The 10,165-nt window shown below is 40.0% G+C and overlaps 1 long non-coding RNA gene across 1 annotated transcript; it reads right to left on the reverse strand.

Annotated features, from left to right (window-relative positions):
• Nucleotides 1–4,984: 4,984 nt before the first annotated feature.
• LOC109204857 (uncharacterized) lies at nucleotides 4,985–6,972 on the reverse strand. The gene is made up of 3 exons (XR_002064383.2): nucleotides 6,735–6,972; nucleotides 6,331–6,411; nucleotides 4,985–5,319 (listed from the first exon to the last, which is right to left on the reverse strand). It is a non-coding gene; the product is annotated as an uncharacterized LOC109204857 (long non-coding RNA).
• Nucleotides 6,973–10,165: the final 3,193 nt, after the last annotated feature.

Raw genomic sequence — 10,165 nt, forward strand, 5'->3', positions numbered from 1 at the left:
ATATGCACTTGATAACATGTGATTTTCCACAGCCAGCTCCTCCAGAGACAAAATAAAAGAACTGCTCAGGACAGTGACCCCACACAAGTTTGAAACACCACTCACGCACTGCGTAGAATATGGATGCTTGGGTTTCATTCAGACTTTGGTACATTTTTCTGACAAAGTCTGGGCTCAGCTTTGGTGCTATGATTGCTGGCATGGCTCCACTGCTGCTACCACTGACTTGGTAGTCTGGAACAATGTCCATTTCATTTTCGTCAGTGTCATGTCTGGATTGTCGTTGGGCCACACACTCTAAACGATCTACTTCAACCTCAGGTGCAAAGGTGTTCCATGCATTGATAAGTGGGCCTTGTTGTTCAATCTGTTCCAATGCCCTTTCCATTGTTTTGCCATGGCTTTCATAACGCTTTTTGTTAAAGGTAACAATTGCCGTACTGCAAAACCATGTTTTCGTCCACTTTTGTAGAACTGTTCGATGTGGGGTGTTCTGTGTTTTTAAGGTCATCATTTGATCGATGTGGAAAATAAAGTTTTAGTAGTCTGCTATAAAACTTCTCTGGTTGTTTCTTTTCTGAGAAGCGAGGATATCTGATTATTGCAGGTTTCCCTCTTGTTCTCTTTTGAATATAACCCATGTTATTCAAAGAGGGATGGCATTTTTTGACTCTGTTTGACGGCTGTAGAGAATCCTGTACTCTGAAGCAAATTCAGCCAAACACATTCTTTCAAACTCAGGGTTCTGGGTCTGTTTGCATATTTTTCTGGCAATCCAGACATCCACACATTTTCATCATCTGGTGCCATGCTCTGCAACCTGCTCATCGGGAGACTCATTTCAGGGCATCATCATCAGTCTGTATGAACACCACACTGCGTGAACACTTTTTTAGTGGCAGGCTGCATGTCCTTGCCACGGATTCTGGGCACTGACTTCTCTGTGTTTAGCATATGCCTGCATTATCTGTTTCATTTCATCTCTTTCATTGACATTGGACTTTTTGACCTCCTGGATGACTCCATTAAGAAATTGTGTCATCTCAAATTCGGGTTTAGAGACATAAGACATCATGTACATCAGGCAGCTGTAGTCATCAATGACATATTGGATGTCCATGTTGGCATTCCAGGCTCTCAGCAGATCTGCATTGTATGCATTCACCCAGCAGTCATTAGGTTCACGCTTTAAGAGGATGACATGGCCATTGCTTAAATTGAAGACACAATCCAAGTATTGTTCATAAGTTAATCTGCATTTGTGAAGCAGCTCAGACAAGTCCTCAAACGAGGAATTTGGGTCACAGAGCAAATCTCTCAATGGCTGGAGTTTTTCTTTGGCCTCTTTCTGTTTTTTGCGAGCGCCATTCGTCTGTTTTTTGCTTTGTTTTTCATTTGTGCCTTTCTCCTTACTTGTGCTATGCTGCTTATCATTGTGATCATCGTCATCATCTGGGCTTGGGAAAGTGATCATTGTTGGTCTACGGTAGTTTGGGGAACCCAACCTACATGACACATTACCTTTTTTGCAGGATCTGGAGTGATTTCTGCTGTGGACTTGAACCTCAGACACAATTTGTGAAGTTCAGGATCGGCATTTTGGTCAGGCATCTTACATGTTATGTACTTGTCAATAAATTTGTACACGTGGTCTTCAAGGTCGCTTCCAAATTTAGGTGCATCTTTGACCCAAACCAGTAAATGGATATGAGGGCTACCTCTGGCCTGAAACTCCACTCGATAAAAGTAATCTTCTACTTCACCGATGGGCTGTGCTGGGGACAGGATCAGTGTTGTCATTAGTGCATCGACTCTTTTTTCAAACAATCGCATCACAGTCACAGGGTTGCTTCGGAGAATTTCACACTTTGTGTTCCAGTCAAGTTGTGAAAAATCCACTTGTTCACCTTGTTGAGTTTTATGACCTCAACAACCTCAGGCCATCTCATTTCAGCAGCTGAAAATGTCAGGAAAAAGTCGGCTTTCCTAACTGTCTGACCATAGCATGCAGATCTTTCAGTGCCTTCTCCCAATAGGCTGGAGTACCTCTCAGAGGTTTCATGAAGCGTGTTGCATCTTTGTTATTTATCAGTCTCTCCACTTCGTCTTTATTTTGAAGCATTCTGTTACAAATTCTACGTCCATCCTTGGTGATTGCCTTACCTTTGCGCAATTGGATGGACATGCTGTTTGTAGCCATGTGTGTTTCTGTTACAAACTGTGCAAAGAATAGGTAGCTTTGGTCAGTTGCAAAGCGTGTATCTGCAGAGAACAGCCGTGTATTAAATACATGCTTGGGACAGTTTGACTTGTCTGGCTTCATCTAATGTGTTCTGTCCAGTTGGGAACTGCACAGGAAAGGCCATGGCTTCAAGTTTAGGAACAGAGAAGAAGCCAACAGGTCTATTTCCTTGGGCGGGTGCAATGCTAAATATTCCTTCACCATATGATAAAATGTCCTGTGCTATATCTGGTGGTTGCATACAGGTGTCTAGAACAAGACCAGGCCGAAGTTCTTCCTTTTCTTTCTCCGTATCTTGTAAGGGCTCTCCATTTGACTGTTCAGGCTCCAATAGTTCGTTTACATCATGACATGGCTCAAGTATTCCAGCTGTTGTATCCTCAGTGGTTCTTCTTTCTGGTACAATTGGTTGTCGAAGTTTCTGGGCAGTGCATCTTGAATATCTGCATCAGCAGTGTCATGTTCCGTCTCGATTATCTGATTATTTGTGGATCAGCAAAAGTAGCGTCATCATCAATAGATACATCTTGTATTCTGAATGCATCTCTTTTAGCTTTGATAATCCTGCTAACACATTCTTCATGTTCACAGTGTAGAAGTGTTGGTATCCTTTGAATCTGATGTGTCTTTTCAGTTGTACCTGCAGGAGCTGGGCTTCATTGCTAGGTCTGGGAAGACAGTTTACTGTGGTTTCCACATCCGACGGTACACAAACAACAGCCCCATGTACGGCTCTTTGCTGTCCTTTTGGTAATGCAATGATTTGGCAAACGGGAGAATTTTAGCAATCAGTTGTCGTTCTAGTACATTTAATTGACTCAGTTCAATTGGAATGGGTGCTAGTGCTAAATTGTTTGCCACTGCGATGGAAGGATCTTTCCTCGTTGTAGGTGGCTGTCACAGTTGTAGCAAATCCACTCCTCCATTCTGTGTTTTGGGAAAGTACAATTAGCTGAGCATTCCCCATCACAAACATGGACAAATTTTCCTGTCAAGCAAGTGTCAACAATGTGACTATTTTTAACATACTTTGATCTTTTGCAGTGTTTAACTTGATTAGGAAACAGAGTTCTGTGGCACACTGTACAGACATGGGTGGGTCCTAACTTAATTGTTTCACGGAAAGCTAATGTGGCTGCTTGCATCACACTATTCACTACAAGCTGGGGCTGTGCTTCAGACTGTGGACCCTGCTGGAATTGTGTTACTAGTCGTCTGTATTTCTTCTTTATTCTCTGCGCACACAACTTTTTATAAATGGCGAAAGATGCAGTGGTAGCCATTTTGTGTCTCTGGTACTCTGCACAGCGCTGTATATGGTGCAGTCTGAATTGTGAGTCATTATGATACCTGGCATGAATTGATTTTTTTGTTTGTGCCTGTAGTTTGGATCCGATGCATATTTGTTCTTATGTATTTTTTCTGTCTGCTTTGAAAGTCAGCATCCGTGTTGTACTTTGGACCAGATATTGCTTCTGTCTGCTTTGAAAGTCAGCATCCGTGTTGTACCTTTGGACCAGATATTGCTTCTGTCTGCTTTGAAAGTCAGCATCCGTTGTACCTTTGGACCAGATATTGCTTCTGTCTGCTTTGAAAGTCAGCATCCGTGTTGTACCTTTGACCAGATATTGCTTCTGTCTGTTTGAAGTCAGCATCGTGTTGTACTTGGAACACATATTGTTTCTGTCTGGTTCGAAAGCTGGCATCTGTGGTATATCTTCTGATAATGTAGTCTCTCTTTTTTGTTGAAAATGAGGATCATTTGGTATCTCTTCACTTTGTGGGCTTTTATCTTCTCTTGAATATGAGGATTTGCATAATAACCTTTGGCTGACAACAGTTTTTGTTTACGGCGATGACAGTTTTGAGCATATTGAGTTTTCACAGCCTGTAATTTTTCATTCGAAATTCAGGAAAGCAGGCATATCGTTGCTTTTCGTGTCTTTTTTGTTTATCTTCTTTGCCAAGTCTTCAGATGAAGATTTTTCTTTAGCTTTTAGATGCTGCTTGTGACTTTGAGCTTGACGAATAGCTTTCCCACGCCGTCGTTATTTAATCTGCATACATTTCTTGCTTTTTGGGGGGTTTATCTAGGACTTTATCTCTTTCATTATTGAGTTCGAGATTTTCTTGTTGTTCTGTTTGGATGTTGCTTGTTGGATCAACAGATGTTTCAAGTTGATGTTCACAAATTTGATTTGAAGCCATTTTGTCTTGTTGTGGGTTTAAAGCACTTTCTAACATTGTCATGTAGGTTTGGGCTGATTCTGGTTGAGGCACTTGCACAGTGGGATTTGTGATTTGTGGTTCATCATTTTGTGGTGATGTAGCTGTTGCTCCTGGTGTTGCTTGAGTTGACTGTGCAGGCTGTTCGTTGTGAGTGCTGACTCTTTGAAAGAAACAGGCACAAACTCATATCTTGCATACCTGCCTTGATTTTGGAAAAGGTTATGCAGGTGGGTGATCAGGTCATTCACATGAGTGAAAGTGAGCATGACTGCTGTTCCATTTGGCTGGGGTAAACCTGCTGCACTTCTTGAATGTGAATCAAATAATCCATACCTCCCAGATTTGTCACGGAAAACTGCAATGCACTGAGGCGAAACCATGAGCAAAGCATAGTTCACATCTGTTGACAGACATACAAGGCGACTAGCAAGAGGCAACCACCATCCTTTTCTTTGATAAGTTTTGTCCTCTGCTTTCAGGTATCCGTACCTTATGTTGTCCATTTTCACACTGTAGACATTTATGTCAGCATGAACTTCTTTGGGCAGGTCCTCCATGGTCAGATGATTTTGTGTATAACGCCTCTCCTGCTGAAGATTTGTTTTAATCCAACAGTAGAGTGCATCTCCCTGTTCAAGCACCTTATCAAGTCGGGCTGTGTTGAACTGGTGTTCCTCATTAAGGTAGGCCAGGAATGTGAGGGCATTACATGTGCACTGATGATTTCGAGAGAATTCTGTGTACCTTTCATCACTTTGACAATGAGTTGCACTGACACACCAGAAGTGCTGAACTGCGTTTCTCTGTAGCTCCTCTGTCAGTAGTTGTTCATTTGTGTTGTGGAAAGGCTGATCAAGGAATGGTAAAGGTGACACATGTTATTTAGTATTAATGATATGCATTCACGGTTGAGTAAAAACATATGTAACTCTTGGTACAATGATGTAAGACATTTTTAAGTGGCAATAGTTGTATAAATTTAGATTTTCTTGTAAAGTAAAAAAAATTTTTTTAACTATGGTAAATAATGAAACAATGTTCAAGCCAAATTATATCACTCCTCAATCATATTACAGCATAATCTAAAGATACACAGCATCAGATAAGCCAGAAAGACAGTGACAGGAACAGTGAGAGAGAGCAGAGGTGGGAAGTAAAAATGAAAATATTTTAGATATCTGTAATTTGCTTTAGAGCTGTTTTTTTAATGACCTTTTACAAAGGTCATACCTGTACCTTCTGCTCCTCATATTTTTAAAGCAGTTAATTTCTTTCAGTATAACACATTATTTTAGGTTGATGCGGGCCTTCAAACATCAACTAAATTGCAGCCTAAATACAAATATATGAAAGGAAATCCTGTTTACGTATTATTCGTAAGAGGATTTCAGATGCTCTTAAATTAGATGTAATTCAATCACTGATTTCAGATTAAACCAGATGGTTCTGTACATGTGCCATAAAAACACGTTTCATAGTTGTGTTACGTTTTGTAAAGAAATGACACAAATTCAGTTACAGGTTAAATGTGATTGAAACAGAACACACTGACATTCATCTTGAGAAAAGATCAGTGTCACAAAATGTTTGTATTTATTTGCACTGCTTTTCACTGTGGATGTCAATTTATCTGAAGCTTTAAGTATAAAATGGTATAAATGTTTTTTCAGAACAATAGATATAGAAACAGCTAAACAGACAGCTGTTGAGATGTCTGCATTTTAGGAGTCTGATGAAAGAAATTGACAAATGTACATGTTTAGTCTAACATTTTAGTATATTTAGTACGAGTTAGCAAGCACACTTAAGGTGAAAGACTAAATATCAACCCCGGTGACTATACATAGGGTTAGGGTTACCTTTTTAGGTGGAGAATTTGATGCCGTGTGGAAATCATCGGTTGCCCAGACTCGTTTTGCTGGTGGACGAGTGTCTGAAATCTGATAATACAGTTAATCAAAATTAGAAAACCTACTAACAGATTGAAATAGAGTGTAACACTGGATACTTTAAAGAAAACATGAAACAGTAGCGGTTACTAAACTTACAAAGCGATAAAAAAAATTCCAGCTGTTTGCATAACTACTAAGAAATTTGAAAGTGAGTGTAACTTTAAAAACTTTAAACAAAACTAACAGAAGCGAGACAACAAAATTCTTACTGTTTACATAAGGCAAACATGTAACCATATGTCTTTAACATTTAATGGTAATCTAACTGTCCACTATAAATCCTTAATGGAGGAATACTGTTTTAAATTTACCTTGCTGCCTGGAGGACATAAGGAGGTGGGTCTATTCTCCGTTTCCAAGGACAAGCTGGCTGGTGCTGTCTGCTAACCCAGGCAAAAAAGAATATAATGTTAAGACATTAAGTGACCTGACACTTTAATTTCACTTTACAATGCAATGCATGGCATGAACTGTTATGCCAGTTGGGTAACATTACAAGATAGAAATGGTCAACTGTATGGGTAAGTGTTATAAGAAATATATTGTATGTGCTCACTACCACATCAGAATTACCTGTTCAGAGCTATGAAAAAAAACAAACAAACAAAAAAACAAAAAACACCCTTTGTCATATTTTCCTTTGTTTTGGATAGAAATTAGACAAAATTGAGTTAGCAAACATGCTTTAAGTGAAAGACTACATATTAACTGTGGTTATAGACACCAAAGATCAGATATATACACACAGGTTATACACATGGGTGGTAGGGCTGCTCAATGAATCTACTTTTAATCAAAATTACGATCTGGGCTTTCAACGATCATTGAAAAGGAGTCGAGAGAATGAGTCGATTATTAGCACCTCCCTGGTGCTTTTTCTCGCGCTGCTCCATGTGGCAAATCGAGCACACCTCTCTGCGTTTCGAACACGCATCACAACAATTAAGAGGAGCTAACAGAGGGAAGCTTGGAAAGCTAAGCAGAAGTTATTTGGAGAGGAGAGTGACTGCCGTTGGTTGAAAAGAGATTTAAAAAAAAAAAAAAAAAAAAAAAAAAAAAACTTTCAGTGGTGTGGAAACATTATGGGATCGCGAAGTCAGACGTGGATCAAGTAGACATAGTGTGTAAAGTTTGCTACAATGTCGTACCTGCACCACGGAGCAACACTGTAAAGTTCACTAAACATACATGTTTACATTTTTCATTTATTTTTTATATTGTAAACATTTACACTGTTATCAGTATTTGCACACTATTTTATGACAATCTTTAAAGCCATTATTCAATACATTGTTATTGTTAAATAAATATTGTCAAATACTGGAGATCTAGATTTCAGTGAAAATAATCGTGATTATTATTTTTGCCATAATCGAGCAGCCCTATGGGTGGGCATACCTTGTAATTTCTTAATAAAGGAATATTTTTTGATATTTACCTTGGACCTGGGGAACATAAGGAGGTGGGTCTATCCTGTGTTTCCAAAGATAACCTGGCTGGTGCCGTCTGCTAACCCAGGAAAAAGGGTATAGAAGACATTAAGTGACCTGACACATTCATTTCATTTAAATGTTCTGCATACCATGCACTGTTATGCCACGTGTGTGACATTATAACAAAAAAATCCTAAACTGTATGGGTAAGTGTTCTTAATTGTCTCAAATGTGTTTCGAAAACTGTTCGACTGTCCGTGATCACTACCATATCCTCATTACCTGGTCAGATGGAAAACGACTGACTGCCTCATCTTGGTTGTGGCCAGTGAGCATTGGGACAGCAGGATCGACCAAGTCAAGTGGTTTCCAGCGCTTCTTTTGTGCCTGGGATCTTTTATTTTTCTCGGCATCTGGTAGAATGTCAGCATAAAAACAGAATATTAATTATTGGCATTTCAAGCAATTTGTTATTTTAACCCTCTGATACATTGATAGACAAGATGACTACAAGAACAAAAAAAAAAAAAAAAAAAAAAAATCTCTTTTCTTTAAATAGACATATTGATAGTGTCACTACCCGGTCTTAAGGCTTTGTTAAGTAAAGTTCCATAACAGTTTGTATATTGTAATTGGGAAAGTGATTACCTTGAAAGTTGGGAGGCAGATTTGTTGACCACGACAGTTAGTCCATTTTGGTGTACAGTAATTGGGAAAGTAATTACCTTGCAAAGCTGGGAGGCAGTGTTGTTGCTGAGACGCTGGTCGAATGCCAGCAGCAAGCAAACCCGGATGTTCACAGCTCACAGTTACCACCTCAAACTTTTCAAACAAATCTTACAAGAACAAAGTGATTGGCTTGCAAACATAGGAGACAGTCTTGTTGCCCACAACAGTTTTGTTATAGAGTAATTGGAAAATTGGGTACCTTGCAAGGCTGACAGGCAGTCTCGTTGCTGGGAGGCGGTCTTGTTGCTGAGGCTCTGGCAGAATGCCAGCTCCTGCTTTAACACCTTAAACTTTGCAAACAAATCTCACAGAACAATTAGCAAACTGATTGGCTTGTAACGCTGAAATGTACCCTTGTACTGTCTGGTTTAGATTTCCTACTGAGAGACAAAGAGGAACTTTACTGTTTGGAAGAGAGTAAAAACACTGTACCATCTAATCTTAAAAGTTTTAATTACAAACAACAGCTCTATTTTCTAGATATCACCTGAACACACACAGAAAATATAAGGGGACACTTACCTTGGCTGAAGCAAGAGTTGAGGTATTAAAGACTGCTGTAGTTAACGCCTTATGAAGACAGAAAAAGAGGTGTGAAACGCGGGTACAACGAAGCTATTGATTCGGACGCGACAGTAGCCTGTTAAAAGTTTTAATTACAAACGATACCGCTGGAATACAGTCGAAAGCTGTGTCCCAAAACGTCGGCTGCATCCTCCAGAGGCCGCGTTTGAAGGCCAATTACGTCACAGCCAGGCGACAAAGGCTGTCGAAGGACCGGCCCCACGTAGACCGCGAAGGCCGGGTCCTCCGAAGGATGCAGCGACATCAGCGTCAAAAAAAATCCTTCAAGTCAATGTCAACGAGGCCAAAGAGCTAGTATGCCAATATCGCTACTAGCATTAGCACAGTGCCGAAATCCAGACAAGAGCTACCAAAACACAAAAATCTTCAAACTACATTCAAAGCAGAGGACCAGATACCTAAATAGCCATCACGTCAACCACAGTCATTGTACAATAGCAAACAAAAATTCCTTTCAAAGTCAATGTCAAACGAGGGCCAAAGAGGCTTAGCTATGCTCAATATCCGCTAGCTAGCTTAGCACAGTGCCAAATCCAGACAAAGAGCTAACCCAGAAACACACGAAAAAATCTCTTTCAAACCTACATTTCAAAGCAGAGGGACGCAGATACGCTTAAATTAGCCGATCAGCGTCTAACCACAGTCATTTTGTACATATTAGCGTCCAAACATAGAAAATTCCTTTCAAAGTCAATGTCAAACGAGGGCCAAAGAGGCTTAGCTATGCTCAATATCCGCTAGCTAGCTTTAGCACAGTGCCGAAATCCAGACAAAGAGCTAACCCAGAAACACACGAAAAAATCTCTTTCAAACCTACATTTCAAAGCAGAGGGACGCAGATACGCTTAAATTAGCCGATCAGCGTCTAACCACAGTCATTTTGTACATATTAGCGTCCAACATAGAAATTCCTTTCAAAGTCAATGTCAAACGAGGCCAAAGAGGCTTAGCTATGCTCAATATCCGCTAGCTAGCTTAGCACAGTGCCGAAATCC

Source organism: Oreochromis niloticus, linkage group LG13 (genome assembly GCF_001858045.2).
Source record: "Oreochromis niloticus isolate F11D_XX linkage group LG13, O_niloticus_UMD_NMBU, whole genome shotgun sequence".
Classification (NCBI taxonomy): domain Eukaryota; kingdom Metazoa; phylum Chordata; class Actinopteri; order Cichliformes; family Cichlidae; genus Oreochromis; species Oreochromis niloticus.